A 24,746-nucleotide genomic window follows, 5' to 3' on the forward strand; every position below is an offset into this window, starting at 1 on the left:
CCGCAACCTCCCCATCGACCCTGCCTTGACTGTGACAGGGGACGGTGCCCCAACCCCCCAATCAGCCCTACCTTGTGCGTGACTGAGGGTGGCATTGCAACCTCCCGATCCACCTTGCTCTGAGCCCGACCAGGGTCTGCACCTAGGGATTGGGCCTGCCCTCTGCCACCCGGGAGCAGGCCTAAGCCAGCAGGTCGTTATCTCCCGACGGGTCCCAGACTGCGAGAGGGCACAGGATAGGCTGAGGGACCCTCCCTCCCCCCGAGTGCACAAATTTTTGTGCACCGGGCCTCTAGTATATATATAAAAGTCTAATATGCTAAGTGTCTGACTGTTCAACCAGTCCCTATGTCATGCACTGACCACCAGGGGGCAGACACTCTGACCTGTAGGTTAGCTTGCTGCTGGGGTCTGGCTGATCGGGTCTGGGCGAGAAGGGCCAACACGCCCTGGAACTCTCCTGTGTTCCTTCCCCGGCTGGCCAACTTCCTGCAGTCCCTCCCTGGCCGGCCATTCCTGATCAGCCCCAATGGGGACTGGGCGAGATGGCCCTGATGGGTGCTGATTGGGACTGGATGAGATGGGCTGGACATGCCCTAGAGCCAACTTCCCACAGTCCCTCCCCAGCTGGCCAGCCCTGATCAGCCCCAACGGGGACTGGGCGAGATGGCCCTGATGGGTGCCGATCAGGACTGGGTGAGACAGGCTGGACACGCCCTGGAGCCAACCTCCCATGGTCCGTCCTTGGCCTCTAAAATATTTCTTCTAATTAATTTCCTTTCAATGTCCATGAATTCATGCACCGGGCCTCTAGTATGAATGGCAATGTAGCACCATTTCAAACTCCCATTTTATATAGTTTATAAAACAAGGTAGAAACAATTCACTTTTTTACAAATTTACCTTATATTTAAATACTCCATATAAAGTTACTTACTAAGTTATTGGAGACACATAACTTTTTTGTTGGGTTATTTTAACAGTTCCAGGTACTTGATATATCCTGTCTGTGCATGTAGTATAAAGAAGCCACTATGAAAACAGTATGGAGACTCCTCAAAAAATTAATAACAAAATTACCATATGATCCAGAAACCCCTTTTCTGGGTATATAAAAATTTGAAAAAAAATTATTTGCAAAAACATATACACCCCTATATGCATTGCAGCATTATTCAAGGTGGCCAAGACATAAAAACAACTGAAGTGTCCTTCAATAGATGATTTGATAAAGAAGATGTGGTACGTATAAACAATAGAATACTACTCAGCCATGAGAAAAGATGAAATACTGCCATTTGCAATAACATGGATGGACTTTGAGAATACCATACTAAGCCAAGTGTCAGTCAGGAAAAAAGTTAGGAATCATATGATTTCAATTATATGTGGGATATAAAACTAAAAGTAATAAATGAACAAACAAGTAAAACAAACAAAAACTCATACACACAAACAATAGTATGGTTGGTGGTTACCAGCAAAAAGGGTGGTAGAGTGTAGTAAAAGTGGTCAAATATATGGTGACGGAAGATGATTTGGCTTTGGATGGCTGGCAAAATATACAATATGCAGATCATGGATCATAGAAATGCACATTAGAAAACCATATAATCTTTTTAACCAATGTCATCCCTATAAATTTAATTACAAAATAAAAATTAATAAGGAAAACTTTCTAAATCAAATAAAAATAACAAAATAAAATAAAGAAGCCAAACCACAGGTCTCTAGAAGCCTGGATACCCATTAACTCTTTCAGCAACTTATATCCCAAACGCTCGGCTAGTCGCTGGGTAGTGCATAGATAAGCAAACCTGTTCACCACTAGAGCAGCATATGGCTTTGGCATATAAGGAACTAGTCTACAAACTAGAATGAACTACATTTGAAGGAAAGGAGCTAGCAATTTTTGTAGGATTATAATAGAAGTTATAAATTCTAGTAAGGGATACAATGACAAGCATCTTAAAATATATATGAGTGAGATTCTTTTATAAATAGAAAAGTACAAGTAAAGAAGTGTAATCAGGACTTAGAAGCAAAATGACACAGAGATATCAAGGTATTTGTTTGATTAGGTGATGCAGAGTGTAATGTAGTGGGAAATGAGAGCCAAGCACAGATCAACTGGGGGGTGGGGGTTGGTTGTGGACATAAAAGAAGCACAAATGCACTATTCTCTAAATACAACACCTCTCATCACCAGAAGTCAGTCAATGGCTAAGTCAGTCTTTTTCATGCTAAATGAGAAAATGATTTTAAAGGATTTATTAATTTGTATCGGCTAAAGTGCCATATTCTATACTGTAGTGGAAATTGTGGGAATATATTGCTGAACATATCACAATGTTTTATTGGGGTAGACAGACAAGGCAGAAGAGAATAAAGTGCTATAACAAGTACAAACATTAAAATGCAAGAGAGTAAGTGGTTAATTTGAACAGGTTGGGTTATGCATATATGTAATATTTTCAACAATAAAGATAAAATTTTTAAAAAATTAAACAGGATGGGCAGGGGACAAGGAAAAGTTTCAAAGAATAAATAATATCTAAGCTAAACCTTTAAAAAATTGGTTTTGATAATTTAAAAAATGAAATAGAAAGACATTCCAGGATGACAGGAGAGCACAGGGAGAGTAACATTTGGTCTAGTTTAAGGAAAACAAGAATATAATGACTTCTCCCATCAAAGGAAGGACAAACATGGGGAGGGGAGAGAGACATACATAGAGTGGAGTGGAAGTCTGGTTGGATTTGTATGTTGGGGAAAGATAATAAAATGCCTTATATGTCATGAAAAAATATTCTACAGGCTGTAGAAACCATAAGAAGGCATGAGAGGAAAAGTGCTGTAACTGCACTAATATAATAACAAGAAATCTCTGGTAGTGGTGTAAAGAACAAATAGCGATTCATTCATTCATTCATCTAGGCATCCAGTAAGAAACCCACATCCACTATGTGCCAAGAACTGAGTCAGGTTGAAAATACAATGGACAGCTCTTCCCCAAAGTGGCCAGAGGTGACCTATGAAAATGGTTCGCTATTCACTACACCCAGAAAACCCCACAAAATCATGCAAATCCAGAGGCTCAAATCTTCGTGTTCACTCTAAAAATACTCGTGAAACTACCCAGGCCATCAAGAGTATGCATATTCCAAAAGCCACCAAGAATCTGAAGGATTTCACTTTAAAGAAGCAGTGTGTGCCATTCCGTCCTTACAATGGTGGAGTTGGTAGGTGTGCCCAGGAAGAACAGTGGGGCTGGACAGGGGTCAGTGGCCCAAAAGGAGTGCTGAATTTTTGCTGCATGTTCTTAAAAATGCAGAGAGTAATGCTGAACTTAAGGGTTTAGATGTAGACTCTCTGGTCATTGAGCACATCCAGGTGAACAAAGCTCCAAAGATGCGACATAGAACATCCAGAGCTCATAGCGGGTTAACCCATCCATGAGCTCTCCCTGCCACGATGAGATGATCCTACTGAAAAAGAGCAGATTGTTCCTAAACCAGAAGAGAAGGCTGCAGAGGAGAAAAAGATATCCCAGACGAAACTGAAGAAACAAAAACTTACGGCCCAGGAGTAAATGCAACATAAAATAAATCTAATTTAAAAAAAGAAAGAAAGAAAAGGAAAGAAAATAGGCAAACAAAATAGTCTCTGATCTCAAAGACAGGCATTGATCACACCACCCCATAAATAAGGTATAATCAGAAACAGTGATAAGTGCTATGAAGGATCACTACACGGGCACTTCATCTGGTTTAGGGTTAAGGAATGCTCCCAAAGGAAGGAATACGTTAGTTAAAATTTGAAATATGGACGGGAATTATTTTAGTATGTGCTTGTGTATATTTAGGAGCGTGTTTGTGGGGGACAGAACGGAAACATTCCAAGCAGAGAGAAGAGCTTATACGAGAAAGAATGACAAGAGATAAACTGGAAGGCCGGTGGGAGCTAAGAGAGCAGAGGGGAATGCAGTGTGAGATCAAAAGACAGAGGCCAGACATGGAGCCAAGAGAGAATTTTGTGTTTGTTTCTAACATTTAAAAAAGCTACTGAAAATGTATTTCATTTGTAAGGCAGTTCATAACATGGTCCCTATGCTCAACACTGTGTAGAAATTCTTTGCATTTTAACTATAAACCCCTCAAAGCTAAGGGTTACCTACAGTAAATTCATACTAATAGGAATAATGTGAACTGTTGCATGATCAGAACAGCAAAACTTGAAATATTTCCTTTCCAAAGAGAAAAAGTTTGAATAGCTTCATGTTTTAGTAATCAAAGCACCGGGGATAACTAATGGCCATAATACCTATCACATCACAATTACTTTCATTTCATTATTTTAATACTCTTCATATTTCATAAAATTATTATAGATCTGAAATCTTTTCCTTTGACATATTACAGGATAAAAAAGGAAAGAAAGAGAATCTATTCCAGGTACACACTTTTGAAATCTTTATGCATCCTAATCAGCAAAACACGTTTCCTTTTTTATCATGATTTCAACAACATGCCAATTTGTAAAATTAAGTTGAGTTTAATATCTTATGAGAAAAATAGAGCTTAAGAATTCCAGTCCTGATGTTTCCTCTCCATGCATCTCAACTATATATAAACTTTAAACTTTAGTTTTTAGATATCTTTCTGAATTTACCACTGTGTGAAGGTCAACAGCAGTGAGCACTGAGGCAACCAGAGAGTCACAAATAGGATGAGCTGCTCAGAAAGTGCAGAAAGCTCTGAAGCAATTTCTCCTTCCTTGTGTTTCAGATGACCAGCTTTCCTCTTATAATCTAATGTATTCTGGTGGAATACTGCGTATGACATAGCATATCCTGTCATAGTGACCTTTCTTCCCTTTTGAAAACTTGACTAATAGCTTCAAAGTACACACACACACACACACACATAATATAGTTTCCATTTATAAAGGCAACATGAAAAGGGAAGACATAGCAGTATCTCTGATTTTCTAAGCCTTACGTTCAGGATAGTTGAGTCTGTGGTCAGGCAATGCAACAGGCAGAGTGCGATCACAGGGAATTGCAGTGTCAAAGGGATGAGCTGCAAAGAAAAACAGCCCTTTCCTGTGCCTGGTCGAGGCCCGCTGAACACTGGGGATGAACAACAGCTTTATTCAGAACTCTGATGTGTAAAATACAAAGGCAAAAAGGACCATCTTCAAATATTTAGCCTTCATTTACTACTTTATCTTATATTAAGTAGGTGAAATGTTTGTTGAGCATTTATTCTACCTCAGATTCTATGTTTACTGATGAGAACCAAAAGAGGAATAATCCAGTTTTTAAAAGTGAGCATTAGTTTGAGGGTGATGGATATATAAAAGTTAATTTTAATATAGCATAAGATATATTGATAGCATTTTTGTGGGAGCAAACAGGAACAGTACCTAAATTGGTTAGGAAGAATTGTTTGGAATTCTTTCTGAAAGAGAGAATATTTGAGATTTGAAAAGAATGAGGATGTATGCCAGGTAGGGGATGACATGATCAAAGAGAAGAACTATATAGCAAAGAGCACGATGTGGTATGGGGAACATTAAACAGGATTGCTCAAGATTAAGCTGTGCATCAGGGAGCTTGAAGTTTTGCATCAGGCAGCCTGGGCGAGTAACTTGGCCTAAGAGCAATATAGGATGTCATGTCAAATAGCTTGGATCTTATTCTGAAGGTAATAGTGAACAGCTGAAGGTTTTCTTAAGCAAAGAAGTAAACTAACCATAACTTCATTTTATATATATACATACATTTGAGAGGCTCAGTAATAGAAGCAGAGGGACCAGTTACAAAACTGCTACAATTGTCAAACAAGTGGAGTGGTGGCACCTATATACCAGAATTTGGTACTGTCCTGGATCAGTGTGGGAAATCATTGGAGTAACTGAGTAATCAAAGATGACTCCTAGGGTTTCTATAACTCAGAGGATTTTAGAGAAAAAACAATTCAGAGGAAGGATCAATGTTCAATTTTGTAAGTGGTCCATGTGAATTGCCAACTACCACTAAGGGAAGATATCCCATAAACAGCTATAATTAAATAAAAATGAAGCTTTGGGGAGAGATCACAGCTTAGAAAAGTTCAGGTCATTAACTGGTGTATACAAGGCAGCTGAAGTGTTGAGGTTAGATGAAGTCACCTGTGTATATGCCCTGAATTGCAGAAGAACAGTACACTGAAGGCAGTGCCCTGGGGGAGAAGCAGTAGTTAGTAAGTGGGCATAAAAAGAGGAGCCATTTAAGGAGACAGAGCACAAACAGCCAGCGGTATATGAAGAACACCTCTGGGAGATGAAAGTGCTCTGAAAGCCAAGAGTGGAAAGACCCAAGCCAGGCCCTCCAAAACAGACCCACTCTAAATGTGAATGCTCTCTAATACCTTATTGTTAGTGTTTGTAATGGCGATGTTAATAGCAAGCAAATATCTTTTGTTTCCAAATTCCTTTTGTTTCTTGTACTTTTCCATTTCTTTTTTTTTTCTTATTCCCATCCTCCTCGTACCTGAGCATATGCTGTGGAGGGGCATGAAACATGGTTACTATTTGTACAGCACAGCAAGTGAACAAGAAAGGTGGTGAGGAGGAGAAAGTTGTAAGGGAGAGCCTTAACCCTTTCAGTTGAGATATCTCCAAATTCTCTGTAAAAAATAACCATATTTTGACTTTGTTCCCCTTACTTCAGGCTTGATTGTTCCCTTTGTGGCTTATCCCCAGTCTTCACATTACTTCTGATCCTTATTCTTAAGCAATTTTTGAATTTGTTGGCACTTCTTTAGCTACAACTGGAGAATCGAAAACAAACTCAGTTCAAGCAACATACTTATATAAATGGCGCTTATAGTTTTATATGTAAACTCATAGCCAGATATTCAAAATGAGTATCACGTTTGTTTTGACTGCCGACCCAAAGCAGACCACCACCCCTACGCCTTCTAAGTAGTAGCCAAGCATAACAAGAAACATAAGAAACAAAAAACACACACACACATAAAACAAATCCTGAGGAACGTATGCAGAAGCTAAACAAACAGTGAAGGTCACCAAACACATGCACTGTCAGGAAAAGAAGAATGAAATCTATGGAAAAGAGAAGCCACCTGCCAATTTCAAATAAGTCAACTCCATAAACTGACTGGCGAGCCTATTTGCTGATGCTAGACAGTCCCCACTCAGACTCTGTGCTTTGAACGTTAGCAATAACAATCCCAAACGTCTTGTAGTGCAGAGCTTAGCACACAGGTGTTAGAATCGCAATCTCAATTTTGAAAGTTTTCTTGCCTATTTGGAAGATAGTGAGCTCTTTGTGATGTTTTGAACTTGGGAAAAGCAAAAAGAAAATGTTAAACCTGAGTCTCAGTGCAATCCGTGTCAAATATCTTTATTGCTTTTGTTGAATTACTTCTGAAACCTACAGTGACTCATTATCTGGCAACTATCTCTATACTATGGAAAGAAGTACGAATCTCACTGGCATTTTGAAGAAGTTTCAACATATCTGTTCCATCTTAAGATTTTTCCGTGATACATTAAGTTTACAAACCCAGTGCAGGGCCCATCACTAAACCCATCTCCTACATCAGGACCAGCACCAGGGAAGATCTATGGTAAAAGTTTTAGCTAGGAAGGCAAAATATGAAATTATAAAGATTGCCGAGAATCAGCAATAATGGTTCAGGTGAGGTCTGAAGAACCAAGCTGAGGTGGCTTAAGGTCTTGACAGGTATGAAGGCATAGCTACAGAAAATCTGGGAAGTTATTGATATTTAGACTTTTGAGCAAAGAGAAATCTGGTGCTTAGAATACTGCTGGGCCAAAGCTATATTGAAGTTACTCACCTGACTGATTCCTGGTGACTGAATTCTCTGGGGTAGAGATTCAGTCATGAAAATTAGAGGCAAGGGCAAGCAATGGCCCAAGAGTTTGCCAGGTGGACAAACATCCGGGATAATGAAGGAAATAGGTCTATAGCAGAATTCTAGTTACATAAATTGACCACATTTTAGGAATTTTGGTTTGGGAACCACTGAGGATCACGTTATCAGAGTAAGAGTCAAAAATGAAGTGAGCAGAGACCTAGAGATGAGGACAGGAGTCCCAGTGGTACACTAGCAGTTAGGTCCTAAACCAGACGAGGGTTGCAATAAATATGATTTAGGTATGATTAGAGATTCTAAAAGCTAATATTTCCTGGGTCAGTCCATCAGGCATGGTTCTTACTCAGGCTCAGCAGTGGGTCATAAAAGATGGGAGAGAAAATAGTGACTATGGAAAAGTCTAAGTACTTACTTCTTCCAATACTGTCATTACATCAGGTGTCCTTACAGGACTCAGGCATGAAGAACAGGGAAGACCGAGGGATGGGTTGGCAATAAAGTGACAAAATCCTGCTCTCCCTAAACACTAATCATTTTCAAGACTTTGCTATTAAAATTTTAACCTAAGGTTGTAAAGACCTAGCCATCATTGTGCCATTTGAATCTGCTCCACAAATCTCCATTAATTGGATATTCAAGGTGTGCAGGAAGGCCAAAAGTGGCAAAGAACTCACTCTTGGAAATGCTCAGTTAAAACATTCTTCTATGAACTCAGCTCAAATCTACTTCTTTGAGGCTTAGACCTTATTAGTCTTCATTCTATCCCTAGAATAAAAAAGAAAAAAAAATAGGCTAACCAGTCTAACAGGTTATTTTCCATCCTGCTCACTATCCCATGAATGCCTTCCAATTTGTCTAAATCCCTCTTAAAACATGTTAATTAGACATGAAACGCCAATGTAGTGAGAAGAGGTTAGAATGGAACTAGTGACTCTACTATCCTTGATATAATTATATAAAAAAGTTCTTTTAAAAAAAGGAATTAATTGTGTTCTGGGCCATGTGATTTTGATAATTTAAATAAATCAACTATAATCTCTACATTTCTAAAGAGAATATCCATATGTTGTGCAATAGATTTATCTTAAATTTTAATATGTTAACTATTAAAATTTGAGGAGTTTAGAAACTAATTGGGAAAATTTAAAATCCCTAGCTGTTTTTGGCTCAGTGGATAGAGCGTCAGACTGCAGACTGAAGGGTCACAGGTTCAATTCCAGTCAAGGGCACATGCCCAGGTTGTGGGCTCAATCCCCAGTGTGTGGAGTGCAGGAGGCAGTTGATCAATGATTCTCTCTCATCATTAATGTTTCTATATCTCTCTCCCTTCATCTCTGAAATCAATAAAAATATATAAAAAAGAAATAAATAAAAAAAGAAAGAAAATTTAAGTAATATATAATTCTAGCAGGACCTGGGCATAGAAGATGATTATTTTAAAAAGCCACATATGAGAGCTAACACTCATGACAAGGAGAATAGAAGAAAACGAACAGGTTTTTAAACAATGCAGAACTGGGGGTAGGTAAGGGGCTGGCTACAAAGGGAACAAAGAAATTTGGGGGGCTGATAGAACTATTTGTGATTGTGGTAGTGATTAAAAGACTTTATGTGTTTATCAAAACTCATATACATGCACAGTAAAAAGGAAAACTTTTACTGTAATGACATCTTGATTAAAAAAAATTAATCTGAGCCCTGACCAGTTTGGCTCAGTGGATGGAGCGTTGGCCTGCGGACTCAAGGGTCCCAGGTTCGATTCCAGTCAAGGGCATGTACCTTGGTTGTGGGCACATCCCCAGTAGGGAGTGTGCAGGAGGCGGCTGATTGATGTTTCTCTCTCATCGATGTTTCTAACTCTCTATCCCTCTCCCTTCCTCTCTGTAAAAAAAATCAATAAAATATATTTTTAAAAAAATTAATCTGAAAGGAAATATATGCATTGTGGTCCCTATTTTGTAGAAAAAAAGTTATAGTCAAAAATGTTAACAGTAGTTATTTCCAGGAAGTCAGCTTATGGGTTTACTAAGACATTTCAGTAGAAGAAGTCACCTCAGTTGAAAGGTCATATATAATCAAGATTGTGATGGCCATAATGAGACCATGTTAATGCAGAAATGAGCGTAAACCACTAGAAACTAAAAGGAAATCAATTCAATTGACAGGTGAAATCAAAATGGGGAAAAAAGCGATGTATATATGCATTTTTGTTTGTGGGTAAAAAAGGAAAGGCTTCCATTCATATTGCAGCCTAAGATTATTTTTATTTTTCTTGAATTGGCTTTTAAGGAAAAGAGTTTGTTCACCACTAATCAAAGCCACTGATACAAACAGGGAGAAGGAAAAAAACAAACAAAACAAAACAAAACAAAACACAAGGCTAATGACAGAGTTCTTTATCACACCAATGGAGCCCACCCTTCAGCTAATCAGTACTCTTCGGGACTGGCTGTTCAACTAATTATGATCTACCCAACTGCATTATCACCTACTCCCTATTTCTTTGTCTTATTTGGGCCTTTATGGGAAATCTTGTCAAATGCTTTAGATATAAACCATCGACCACATTCTTCTTTTTCTCTTGTCAAAAAAGACAATGCTATTAGTTGGACAAGTTTTTCTCTGTGCACTCCTGGCTCCTCTAGTGATGATTGCTCCCTTTTTTAGAACTCATGAACCATCTCTTCAGTAATTTGTTCTAGTCACAGTTTTATAGCTTTGAGAACTCACCTATCTTTCTCTGCCTCTTTTTCTCTTTCCTTCTCCTCCCTCCCTCTTTAAATGAGGATCTATATATCCACCCTTTGCACTGTTCTTTGGGCAAAATATCCACTCTGCATATTGACTAAGGCCTAGACAGCAGTTCGAAAACTGTTTCCAAACTTTGTCAACTAACAGAGAGATAAAACTTGTTCATGCTGGTTTGGGAGCAAGGAGCTGCTTTTTAACAATCCTTTCCTTAATGCATATTCTAATTCCTTTATAATGATGCTTATTTAGTACTTTTCAATCCAAAAATCATTCTTCTTGACTAAAAAAATACAGTCACACAGTCAAAATAGAGGCTAGGAAAATTATTTGTCTTAGTAAATGCATAAGTCTCAAGCAGCATATTTATAATTTCCTTGTTCTGCTTCTTATTCTGAACATAAGAACATTTGTATTGAAACTACACTTGCAGCATGAATATTGTACTTGTACTTAGACTTCATGTTCACAGAAGTGTGGTGGCCTGTAGGAGAGCCATAAACTCCTCGGCAAGCTCCCTGAGTCACCAGCAGTGATGCATTAAGTATTCTGATTGGTATGTTCACTCTATGTTCACTTAAAAATATAAAGTAAAATTTTCAATAAAATGAGTACAAATAAAATGAGCATAATAAGTAGATCATACATTTCTATTTAAATGTTGCATCACTTATAGTGAGATACATTTTTAAAAGGTTCTAGTAGATCCAATATAGTAGCCACTAGCCACATGTGACTATTTAAATGCAAGTTTCTGAATATTAAACATATTAGAAATTCAGTTCCTCGGTGGCACTGACCACTTTAAAGTGCTCAGTAGCCACATGTGGCAATTGTGCTGGGCAGCATGGTATAGACCATTTCCGTCATCACAGAAAGATTTATTTGAAAACACTGATCTAGATATTCAAAATGTGATATCTAATTGCTTTATTCAAATACAGTTTTCACTTATGAAATTTTTATATATGTTAGCCACTGAAATTAAGAGGTAATTATATTGACATTAATGCATATACATTACATCTTGAATGAACTATTATCAAGTTATAATTGAATGTATTGATTTATTCTCACATCAATTGATTTTAAAAAGACAATAAATGTAAACTGATTATAATTTTTCAGATCACAATATCCAGTGATAATGATTAATCTAAATTTCCAAGATATTTACTGCAAAGCCTACTGAAGTAATACATTTTAGTAGTATTTGACAATCAGTTACTATTACTGAGAAAGCTAATGAACTTGGAATGTATATGTCTGACTTCAACTCAAAAGGAAGGTATCAGCTCAAGAACTAGAACGTAAAAAAGATATTGTGCTGAAAATAGGGGTCCCAGAATTAATTCTTTTTCTGTCTTCTAGGATTTGTTCTCTTAGATGATCCTGACATGCACAAACAGAAGCCACAGCTAACCTCTGAGTGGCTGGTGACTTTTTCTGAGCTGGAAACTGTTTTTAATAGATCTGGGAGGAATGTTAAGGAAACTGGCTAAAGTAATATTAATAAAATGGAGGGAGAAAGTTAAAAGACTTTATAAAAAAGATTGAGGAAAAAACATGTAACATAGAGACTTGCAATAGTGCTGAATAATTTAAAGGAAAGGGAAAAGGAAAGAAAGAAGGAATGAGGAAAGAAAAGAAGGAAGGAGGGGAGAGAGACAGGAAATGGAAAATGGCAAAGTCACAGGATAATGCTTTGGAGTTTAAAAATTAACCTAGTTAGATATAAAACAAAAGCAGCTCGTAAGATATAATACAAACATAGTAAAGCAAATAGCCTAAAGTTTGAATTTTATTCATGGTGTAAACACATATAGACAAATAGTAATTTTGATTCTCAGCCAAAGAAATAAAAATGCAGAAACGAAGCTAAGATTCCACCTCAGAAAGGTAACACAAACAAGTAGGACACAAGAATGGCCAAATATAATAATAAATATGTCAGAAATAAGGGTTAGCAATAAAGTTTAATAATAAATATGTCAGACATTAAAAGGAAAAGTATAATGTTTCAAAAATATGATAAAGCAAACTCTTATTGTGATCAGACCACCAAAAAGCCATTGTTCTCAGAGGCCAAATAGAAATATGCAATGAAAACAGATAAATCGAGTTTAAAACATTCAAAGTAAATGAAAGAAAAAAATCTACTTTTTTTGGTGTTTTAAGGCAAATTCAGGCTGATGAAATTATCAAGTAGCACCATTTACTTGATTATACTTGAGCATTTGTAGGGAACCTTTGTAATAGAAGAAAGGTATATGAGACCTTTAATAAAATAAAGTGTCAGGGGGAAATTTTTTTTTCTATCCCCTTTTTTCTCTTCCCACTTCTGACACAAGTTAAATCCGACAACACATTCTCATAAGTAACTGCCGCTTATTTAGACAGACTCAAGGAAGAAGGGGAGGTGAGGGTTGGGGTAATGGAATACAAATCAAAACCCCAGGGTAAAAAGTAATCCCCAAGGACTTTCCCCCTCCTGCACTCTTTCCTCTCATCAAGATTCTAGAACTACAATAAAGCCATTTTCTTATCTCTCTGATTCAGTATATTTTATGCCACTGAAGCTATTTCATATGTACAAATCATTTGCTTTCTTTTCATTTCTGAGAGAACTAAGAAGAAAAGAAGCAGGTAGAGCTTAACTGGTGTTTTTCAGGGCATACGAAAATCACCTAGAAATCACCTAGTCCATGGGTCAATGGGAGAAAAAAGGGAACATATATAACGCTTTCAACAATAAAGATTTTTTGAAAAGGGCGGGGGGGGGGGGATCATCTAGTCCAAAATTCTCAGAAAAATGTGAAGACATTGAGGCCAAGAAAGATTATATGATTTTCCCAAGATTACATAATTATATATGGAAAGCTAAAACCCAGTGACATATGCCCCTGTCAACATTCTTACCTCTTCACAATATCCTGGGTACCCCAATCATTCTAAAATGTCAGATAACACATTTCCATCGATAACTGAAACAAGGCAAATGTGCATTTGCTTTAACACACAGAAGCTTGGGAATTCCTAGTATAGTCCAATTAGCCTAACTACTGGATTATTCATAAATTGTTCCGTAAGCTCCAGAAAACATCCAGTTTTTAAGTAGTTGCTTATGGAGGTTAATTAGACAGATAAATGTAACCAAAGGAATCTAACTCACTTAAGATAAGTGAGCTTTTTTAATAACCTTATAAGTTCCTTGAGTGCTAAGACTCTTCCTTATTCATAGCAGATGCCCAGGCCTGACCAATGCTTGGCACAATGCAGAAGCTCAATCAACATTTAATGAATAAACACATGTGATCCTCATTGCTAAACTATTAAAATGAGACAAATAATAACAACAACCACACATACTTTGAAATTATCTGCAAAATTATTCTAAAGACATGAATGGCTGTTTACAATATAGAAATGAAGTCTCCTAGCCAGTTATTTTTCTTTTATTTTTCAGTAACTATAATTTGAACAACTGAGTGAAAATTTGAAAACAGCTTACTCAGAAATCCAAAATAATATTAAAATATTGGAAATAATGTGAGTTCAGTAAGACTCACAGGAATAATTTCCATAAAAAATGTAAAAAAAATATGACTTCTCACCTGGCCAGTGTGGCTCAGTGGTTGAGCACCAACCTATGAACCAGGAGGTCAGGGTTCAATTCTAGGTCAGAGCATACACCTGGCTTGCAGGCTCTATACCCAGTGTGGGGCATGGAGGAGGCAGCTGATTGGTGATTCTCTGTCATCATTGATGTTTCTGCCTCTCCCTCTCCCTTCCTCTCTCTGAAATCAATAAAAACATTTTTTAAAAAGAAATGACTTCTGCTTTTGACTGATTTGCTGATTTAACTTATTTGTAATATGAGAATAGGAGGAATTGGCAGACTGTACTCAGAGTTTTTTTTTTTAATTTTATTTTAATTCACATGGATATGAAGGCAGCTAGTTGCCAAAGTTGGCTCCCAGTGGTGTCGCCTCTCCCTGCATGTGCAAGCTGCTCCTCCTGAATCGAGATGGAGTCTATTCTCTCTCCTTTCAATGACTTCTCTTGACCAATAGAAAGTGCTGGGATTGTTGCTCAGCCAGTTTCCAGGTAGCCTTTAAGAGGACTGGCTTTTTTTTTTTTTGCCGTTTCTGTGGGTAGCCAGCCTCAGTGTTGAGTGCAAGTTCTGGCTAGGTGGGGAATAGTGAGAGACGCGGGGGGGGGAAGGGGGCGTGATAAGAGGCCTCAGAGGAGCCCTGAGAAGTTGGATAAGTGGTTGAAGTTTTCTTGGAAATTCAAGCCCAGCCCCATCTCCAGATGAAGCCAACCAACTCCATGAGTGACCCCAGCCATTGCCAGGTGGAGTAGAGGAGACACTTAGCCAATACCTCCCCTGCCACCTTTCTAACCCACAGAATGAGAAATAACTTATTGTTGCTTTAAGCCATTAGCTTTGGCGTAGTTACAAAGCAATAGATATAACTCAAGTCGTGTGTTTGAACCTTTGGAAGAGTCAAACAATTTAGAAAAATACCGGAAATTTTCTGAAAATGCAAATAAATACAATACTTAAGATAAAAGGTCACAGTTAATTGTAACTAATTGGAAACGCTTTGTAATATGATTTAAAATACTGCTATAATAATTGGCTTTTAAATAATTTAACTTGAGTTGAAAATTAGACAAGGGGTGGTTCTCAGACTCCCTCCCACCCCTGTCTGGCAATTCATGCCAGATGATATTTGCATGAGTAACATACTCCCAAGGGCATACTTACGATTATGCAAATTCTTACAATGGTAGTTAAAGAAAGTGTATTGAAATACAAGTAACAAGGCTGTCTATATTGATTTCAGAGAGGAAGGGAGAGGGAGAGAGAGCGATAGGAAAATCAGTGATGACAGAGAATCTTTGATCAGCTGCCTCCTGCACACCCCCTACTGGAGGTAGAGCTCAAACCCCAGCTTGTTCCCTGACCCCAGAAATCGCACCCTGACCTCCTAGTTCATAGGCGATGCTCACCACTGAGCAACACCAGCCAGGCTCAATTCTAATTTTTATATATAAAACCATACCTATATTACTATATTAACAGCACATTCCCTTTCTCAGTATCAAGTTATTTAAGCCATATGTCACAGATAAGGAAGGCTGACTATGTGTTTCATTTTTGATTGTTTTGCCATTCAGCTGAATTTGGAAAGATGACCTCGAATTTTGTTTTGGACTTATTTCCCTCTGATTTAAATGCTTTTTGGTATTGTCATTACTTTCTCTATTTTTGAGAGCTTCTTGACTTACGTTCCTCATTCTATTTGGAAATGGAGAACAAAATTGTCTTGCCTTGTAAAATTGTCATCTTCCCAATAATATGAAATGAGAAGATATTCTTAATATAATTTGATTTAATGCTTTATAAAAAAAGGCTGAGTGAAGATTTTTAAGTATATACATTATTTAGGAATATTATAGCAGTTTTTTAAAAAGTAAGACTTTTCTATATAAATGAAGCTTCCTTTTATAAAAAAGACCCAATGAGAAAGAAATTGAGAAGAAGCACAATATTCATAATAGGGGCTTTGTTTTTGTTTTATTCAGGAGGATAAATTGTTTATATTTTTGAAACTATAAACTCATGAAGCCTTTTTCACATAATATAGAATATGAAGATTTTGTGGGGTTTTAGCCCAGATATTTAAATTTAAAAGTTATGGATTCATATCACTTTATGAAAATATTTTATGTAAATATTTAAGTTTCTATAAATCAATTTGTCAATATTAAAAAGTAGAGAAGAATTTCAAAGGAATGTTATGGTTAAATTTTAGAGACATAAATACTCCTTTTTTAAAATGGTGTTATCCTACATCTAATTTGTGCTTTTTTAATATTTAATTTAACATGTTAATTTCCTTAAAATCAATTATAATTCTATGGATGATCATACCTTATCAAAATTACTACAAGTAGATTATTTAAATAGAAAAGTTTTAAAATGTGCATTGAAAATCTGCAATGTGTTAGGCTCAAGGCACCCACTGTTTACACTTTCTTTTTTTAACCTCACAACAATTCTTGAAAATAAAAATCATAACCAACAATTTAAAAAATAAAAATGCTAAAGTTCAAAAGTTTTGTGGTAAATGCCCAAGATAACAAAGCTGGTAAGTATCCAGAGTTGAGTCCTCAACAAAAGTCAGCCTAATAATAGAACGTATGGTTTTCTCATTGTTTCATAGTGTGTAATGTTCATGTTTTAAAACTGCAGATTTTACCTCCTTGCCTGGCTTCATAGCATGACCTTCAAACCTCTTGGTGACCTAGCATCATCCCACTCCCCACTTTTATCAACTGTTTTACCTGAGCCCTCATCCCACTCCTTCCCCACCCTCATCCAACATTCTAGTGGATTGAATTTGTTTTTACATGAATCACCCCAAAGCAGTATGGAAAATGAACTGTGGGTTAGGAGAAGGGACTGGTAACAGAAGTGAGGACAGAGAAGCAGTTAACTATGAGGGTAACCATTTGATCAAGAGATGTTCCTTAACTATGTATATGGCAAGTTGTGGGAAGGGAGGGGAGAGAGGAGGGTGACAGAACTTCTCCACTTGGTATTTTGTCCAAAGTCCAAAAGGCATTCCTTCCATGAGACACTTTACTTCCCTCTTTGGAAAAACTATCAAAATATACTGACGTCATAAAAACCAGACACTTTAGCAACAGCGCCTGAAAATCATTAATAAACCACATTTACAATCCCTTAGGTACAGTGTGCTTGTGTGATGCACAGCTCGCATGATAACAAGTGCTTCCAGATACAGGTAAGTATTAAGACAGTATTTATGACTACTAAATAGAATGGAATGAAAGAATAAACAAATGTTGGCTTGATTAGCTGAATGGATGTTGTTGCCATGAACTGAGCTAAAGAATCTAGGAAGAGAAAAGATGATGTGGGTAGGAAGAGGTTTTAGTGAATTCAGTTTGGGGTTCATAAAACTCTTAGGGAGTATCTTAATGAAATGTTTCATAGACACTGAATATGTACATCTGAAACTCAGGGGAAAGGTCAGAGTAAAATTAGAGTTATAACGATGAGATTACAAAGATACCATAAAATGAGAAGAATAACAAGAGGAGGAAGCAGCATTAGGGAAACATCAACATTAAAGGTGGATCAGGGAAGAGATTCCCACGGAGATAAAGAAGAGTCAAAAGCAGAATGAGAATCAGGGACAAAAATTGCCAAGGAAAGTAAGGGACAAGAGGCTCACCAGGTGTCAATGCTGCAGGAACAGCTCATAAAAGAGAACATGGAAAGGAACTTTCTTACTCAAATTTAACTCCCTGCCATCTGACACACGTTCTCAGTGTTTGCTGAAGGAATGTATGAAGAAATTTTGTTTTATTTCTATTTGTCTTTGAAGAGAGGGTAGCAAAGTGATGGAGAAGAAAGGAATTGGGAAGGAAAAACATTTTTTAAACTCCAACAATGTTCCAGACTCTGTGCCAGGAGGCTTCATATGCTGTTTCAGTAAAGAAGAGATAAGAACCATATTGTACTGAGAGAAAACAAACAAACAAACAAAAATCAGAGGACTTAACTGCAGCTTAATCACTTAGTCAATGACTGAGCACGATTTAAACCCAATGCCTATTTCTAAAGCAAAGAACCCAAATTTTCTCCCAACTCTGTCGATTACTACTTTTGACAAAATGGAAATTTCCTAATTTGTAAGAAATTTACAAGGACTTGGAACAGATGATCTCCAACATCATTTCATAATCAAAGCTGCAATTTCCTTTGTATTGATCGTAGCTAACATTTCTGATGTGTATTGGGCAGACTTCATATTCCCCAAGTGAATCTGGACTCAGTTTTCTTCTGGAACTATTACAGAGTTCTGAAGACAAGAGAAGCTCAATATTTATTTTAAATAAGTAAATAAGTGATTTTAAAGGCAATTTTAAACATTTATTAAACAGTTTAATTTGCTCAAGATTTATTGAAATAGGCAGTTAACATAAGACTTTTAGACTTGCAAAGAAGGCAAAGGCTTTTAACACATTACGAAAGAGTTATCAGACATCTCACATGCCTACTATGTGTGATGAAGAAGTAGAAAACCAAGCAAAAAAGTCAAAGGAATATATTAAGGATTACTTTTAAACAATCTTCATATTCAGGTCAGCTAGATGACACACATTGTAGAATACTTAAATAATATCTTAATATACAAATTTGACTTCAACTACATTTTTCAAAAATTTGAGGGAAGTAAAATGTCTTCACTGTGCCAATTAGAAAGCAGGCTTTATCGAAGATGTAACTGATCATCTTAAAGAGACATTACTACAAATTTGAAAGTAAACTTAACTTTCATATAAAAGTCAGTAGAAAATATCATGCTAATCAATCAATATTCAAATCTTTAGTCAAGTAATATGTATACTCTTTTTTAAATCCTCACTTGTGGTTATGTTTATTGATTTTAGAGATAGGGCAAGAGAGAGAGAGAAACATCAATTGGTTGCCTCCTGTATGCGCCCAACCGGGGATCGAACCCACAAACTAGGAATGTGCCCTGACGGGAATACATACTGCCATCCTTTGGCGTATGGGATGATGCTCCAACCAACTGAGCCACACCAGTCAGGACACAGGTTATACTGTTGAGTATTTTATGAAGCATACCATATAACGTTCTTTTATGACAGAGAAATGGCACTTAGAAATGTCTTGGAGTAGGTTAATATAATATACCCAGATATACTTTTAAGTCCTCTTATTCAACTTTATCTGACTATCTTGCCAACATATACTCTTTAAATAGCACAGGACTAATATAGTATTCCACTAGTTTGATCAGTGACTTGAAGTCAGTCTGAAGAGATTTATAGGTTAGTATCTGCTGAAAGAAGTTCAACTGAGATACTGTCAATGTTAGTTTTAGGAAAAAATGGAAAAAATAAATATACCACAAATGCTAACTGCCAGAAATAAACAAAAATGATCAGACCTGTATGTCAATATGACAATATAGTACTAAAAATTTACCTATGATTATTGTACAGGGTGAGACAGAGTAGGTTTACAGTTGTTTATATGGAAAATAATACAATAATTAATGAATAATAATACAAGAATAAATGTTTCACATACTCACAACCGCAAACCACCTCTTTTGCCTCAGCTTGTATATATGGAGAGAATACCAAGTATCAACACCAAGAAATCTCCCATCAACTATGATTTGTAATAATTAAACTCTTAGAGGGCACAATATTTGCTTGAGAACATTATTTGTATAAAGGATCATTAAAAAAATTAATTTAGGTTATCAAAAAAAACCAGAAATAAATAAAGTTATGGGGTTAAAAAGTAACAAAAAATAAGTAAAGTAAATAAAATAAAGTAAAATAAAAAACATGTTTTTAAAAGTTTTAAAGATTTCAGATATTAGTTATAGGAAGAAAATATTGAGAGCAGAATGTTAACAATTACACTTAACTGTATTATTCTGCATTAAAAAACTCAGGTGTAAAGTAGCTATAACAAACACTACAAATCCATGGCAAATATACAGCCAAAACTAAGATACAGAATTGTAACATGTATCACAGAAATGTACACTTGAAATCTACATGCTCTTATTAACCAATGTCACCCCAACATATTGAATTTTTAAAAATAAACAAAGCAGGTGTAAAACCATTCCTAGAGAAAAGATTTAAGATTAGTACAATGACTGTCTTCTAATCATTAGACTTATATAATAAACAGCTTATTTAATGTTGCTATTTAGATTTTCTACAGATATTTGATGTCTAATGTGAATTCTTGATTGCCCCCAAACACACTTCTCACCCTACCATTTTGCTCCTGACTAGCTCCCAATCATCCTTCAGTCTTAGTTTAAATGTCATTTTCTCAATCTAATATAGATGCCCTCTGCATTCCTTTTTCATATCACCTTATTATTTTTTCTAGAGTACTTATTGAAACTAATAATTATGTACCGATGCTACTTATGTATTAAGTAGATACCTATGTCATATATCATGCTAGGTATATGATGTACTTCTCTCCTTCACTGAATTATAAACTCAAAAAGTACCAGCACATATCTACTTTGTTAAGTATCCTATCTAATTAAAGAGTAATATGCAAATTGACCATCACTCCAATACACAAGATGGCTGCCATAAGATGGCCGGCAGGGGAGGGAAGTTGTGGGTGATCAGACCAGCAGGGGAGGGCAGTTGGGATGGACCAGGCCTGTAGGGGAGGGCAGTTTGGAGTGACCAGGCCTGCAGGGGAAGGCAGTGGGGGTGACTGGGCCAGTGGGGGAGGGCAGTTCGGGGGAACTCAGGCCTGCAGGGGAAGCAGTTGGTGGGGACCAGCCCTGCAGGGGAGAGCAGTTAGGCATGACCAGGCCTGCAGGGGAGGGCAGTTATGGGTGACTGGGCCTTCAGGGGAGGGCAGTTGGGGGCAATCGGGCTGGTAGGGGAGGGCAGTTAGGGGTGACCAGGCTGGCCAGGGAGGGTAGTTAGGGGTGACCAGGCCAGCTGAGGAGGGCAGTTGGGGGTAACCAAGCCTGCAGGGGAGGGCAGTTTTGGGCGACCAGGCCAGCAGGGGAGGGCAGTTAGGGGTGACCAGGCTGGCAGGGGAGGGCAGTTAGGGGCAATCGAGCTGGCAAGGGAATGGTTAAGGGGTGATCAGGCTGGCAGGCAGAAGCAGGAGCAATCAGGCGGGCAGGCAGGTGAACGGTTCGGAGCCAGCAGTCCTGGATTGTGAGAGGGATCCCTGATTGGCGAGGGGGCAGGCTGGGCTGAGACACACCCCCCATGTGCTCGAATTTTGTGCACTGGGCCTCTAGTTGTATATTAAAGCTGAATAAAATGAATGAATGAATAAGTGAAGAAAAGATGTCATCAAATAATAATTTAAGGATAAGAGGTTCAGTCACTAGCTCATAGTCAATAACTGATAATAGTGAAGGTAAAATTCAAACCAAATTCTGTCCATTTTAAAACCAATATATTTGTATTCTATCTCACCAATTCTCTAGGATAAGAGTTCATAAATTACCATGTGTCAAGAGTTCATTTCAAACCTGTTATTTCCTTAATCTGTTTCCCAAATCCTGCCAGAAAAATAGGTAATTTGTGGTTAGCAATATTTTCCATTTTTATTTAATCTAAAATTTTAGTTATATGTAGAAAATAAATACATTAGTTGATGGTTATAAAACAAACCTTGAGACTTTAAATCAGATAGTATTTTAAGACATTTTTTAAATGTACATTGTGTTTCAAGAGTAAACTTTGCCAATTTAAAAATGACTTTTTTATATTAAAATGATACCTACATCTTTAAAAATTGATAAAGTTTGTATTTTAAGTGAAATAAGACATTAATGACAAAAGGTTCAAAAAGGCAAAAATATACTATTTAATTACTTAATATACTCCTGAATACATGTTCTCTATTAAACTATGCATCCCCATCTACTGATTTCATTGAGTTCAATAGGAAAAATAGTTGTTCTTTAATCATAAAGAATTCTCTCATCTTTTTATCCACATAAAGCTGTTCCCAAACACATTAGTTCACTGATGTGAATTATGGAACATTTCCAGCTTTGGAAACACTCAAATAAGGCTAATTCCACAGGAGATAAGGCTACTGACTAACACATTGCAACTATATGACCTCTTGACCAAAACTTTTCTGAAAGTGCATCACAAAAGATCCCTGACACTTGTCATTTTCAGAGATCAATGAAAAATTTCTAAAGAATTACGCAGTGCTGCCTGCACAGAAATAGGAGAAATTATATGCTCACATTTAAACAAATTTTATCCATCTCCCTCAAACTATGTAGTTTAATTTTGACCTATACTTACTTGTTTTAAAATCCAGAAAACTCTTTATTTGGCAGACATGCTTAAGTTCATCACTTTCATATCCTATCTCCCACTATAATTTTTCATGTGCCTAAAGAACAAATCCTCCCCATCAGGTATCTCATAGTTTCCCTGAGTAAGTCCAGTCTACTTTAATGTTTTAAAGATAGCTGTACACTCAGAGAAGACATATATTATTGGTGAGAGTATAAAAAAAACCGCAGTAGTCATACAACCTAATGGAATTGAGTTTCAAAGCTAATGTTTGCTTACAAAGCTTATTGATATTTGCAAATGAATAATTTAATGCAAATGTGAACATTTGCAATTACCTAAAAATCTAACATTTTTGGAATCAGTCAGACTAGTCTCATATTTAATTTCATGTTAATTTGTAATTCAATACATAAACATATACCTGGGTGTTTGGTATATTTGTGCTTGTAAAACGAATTATATTTTTAATGAATGAATGACTCCCTTAATAAAATAATAATGACATTAATGTGAATTTATTTGTACGGTAAAGATTTTTTCTAACATGAAAAATTAAAGAAATTGGCTCACCTAGATTTACTTATATCAGACAATGTAATACATGTAGATGTATAAAGCAATTTGAAAGATATGTAACAATATTGAAGGTAGATAGAGGCATGCGGTTGAGATTATAACCAATTAAACTTGGGGAGTTGAAGTGAATTACTTATATCATTAGCTGAGCAGGAACTTTTTAAAGCTTTATTGTAAGCCAGAGGACTGGTGAGTACTCAAAATTCTATTTCTTTAAAAAAGATGTTTTTAGACTCCACATATAAGTGAGTATTTGTGTTTCTCTGTCTGACCTTTCTCTGTCTACCCCTCTAGATCCATCCAGGTGTCACAAATGACAAGATTTCATTCTTTCTTTTTTGTTGTTGTATAATATTCCATTGTCTATATATACCACATCTTCTTTACCATTCATCTAAGCTGCTTCCATATCTTGGCTATTGTTAATAATGCTGCAACGAACATTAGGGTTCATCTATCTTTTCAAATTGTGTTATTTTCTATGGATAAATACCCAGAGCTGGAATCTAAAAATAAAACAAAGCAAACAAGCAAAAGAAACACGGACTTGTAGAAACATAGATCAAAGGGATCATTACCAGAAGGGAAGGGTTGGGGGAACAGATGAAAAAGAGAAGAAGAATCCAGTCAATGATAATGTGATTAGTTTACAGGATGACAGATGATTACTAGAACTAGTGGGGTGATCAAATTTTAAGATAAAAAATGTTTAACAGCTCTAACCAGTTTTGCTCAGTGGATAGAGCATCTGCCTGCGGACTGAAGGGTCCCTGGTTCCATTTTGGTAAAGATTGCAGGCTCGATCCCCAGTAAGGGGCGTGCAGGAGGCAGCTGATCCATGTTTCTCTCTCATCAATGTTTCTATGTCTCTACCCCTCTCCCTTCCTCTCTCTAAAAAAATCAATAAAAATGTTTTTTTAAAATGTTTAATCACTATTATGTGATTCAAATATATTTTTTTTTAAAGGTGAGAGGTAGTGATAAATGGAGGCTAATCTGTTTTCACAGCCCAGGGCTCCCATTCACAGCAATACCCACCCATACAGCTCCTAGCAATTGCATCAAAATTCATCCATTTCGCAGGGAAAAAAATGTTCTTATTAGGAACTATGTTTTAGGAGGGAAAGACAGAGATAGGTTCAAGTGTGCTTTACACTGTTTCTTAGTTACATTTAAATATAATGATGAAGTAAAAGTTTATATTTATGGAAATAAAGCATTATTTGGATTTTTTATATTTAAAATAAATCAATGTAATGTTTTACATATTTTAGTTTATTATAAAGCAGTACTTAGGCAAGTGTAAGCCATACTTATCCTTGATATTTGTAAATCCTTTATCTACTTAAGGAAACTTACATTTGTATAAATTCTCTGAATAAATGTTAAAATCATGTAAATATGATGGTGGCTAACATGAATACAGTTTTAACATGTGTCAGACACTTCTACACTCTTTATGTACAATAACTTATTTGGTTCCCACACCAATCCTCCAAGGATGGTACTATTATTATTTCCATTTTAGAGATAAGGAAAGCAGGTCTGAAATCAAAATACTTTTATTAAAATACTTGCTGAGAATGCTAAACTTGTAATTTGTATATT

The 24,746-nt window shown here is 36.6% G+C and overlaps 1 protein-coding gene and 1 pseudogene across 1 annotated transcript in view; one reads left to right on the plus strand and one right to left on the minus strand.

Annotated features, from left to right (window-relative positions):
• Nucleotides 1–24,746, minus strand: part of FOXP2 (forkhead box P2) — a 572,606-nt gene that overhangs the window by 226,207 nt on the left and 321,653 nt on the right. The gene's annotated exons all lie outside the window — the stretch shown is intronic.
• LOC106725414 lies at nt 2,996–3,592 on the plus strand (annotated as a pseudogene).

The sequence above is a fragment of the Myotis brandtii genome, unplaced genomic scaffold (assembly GCF_000412655.1).
Source record: "Myotis brandtii unplaced genomic scaffold, ASM41265v1 scaffold162, whole genome shotgun sequence".
NCBI classification, from domain to species: Eukaryota; Metazoa; Chordata; class Mammalia; order Chiroptera; family Vespertilionidae; genus Myotis; species Myotis brandtii.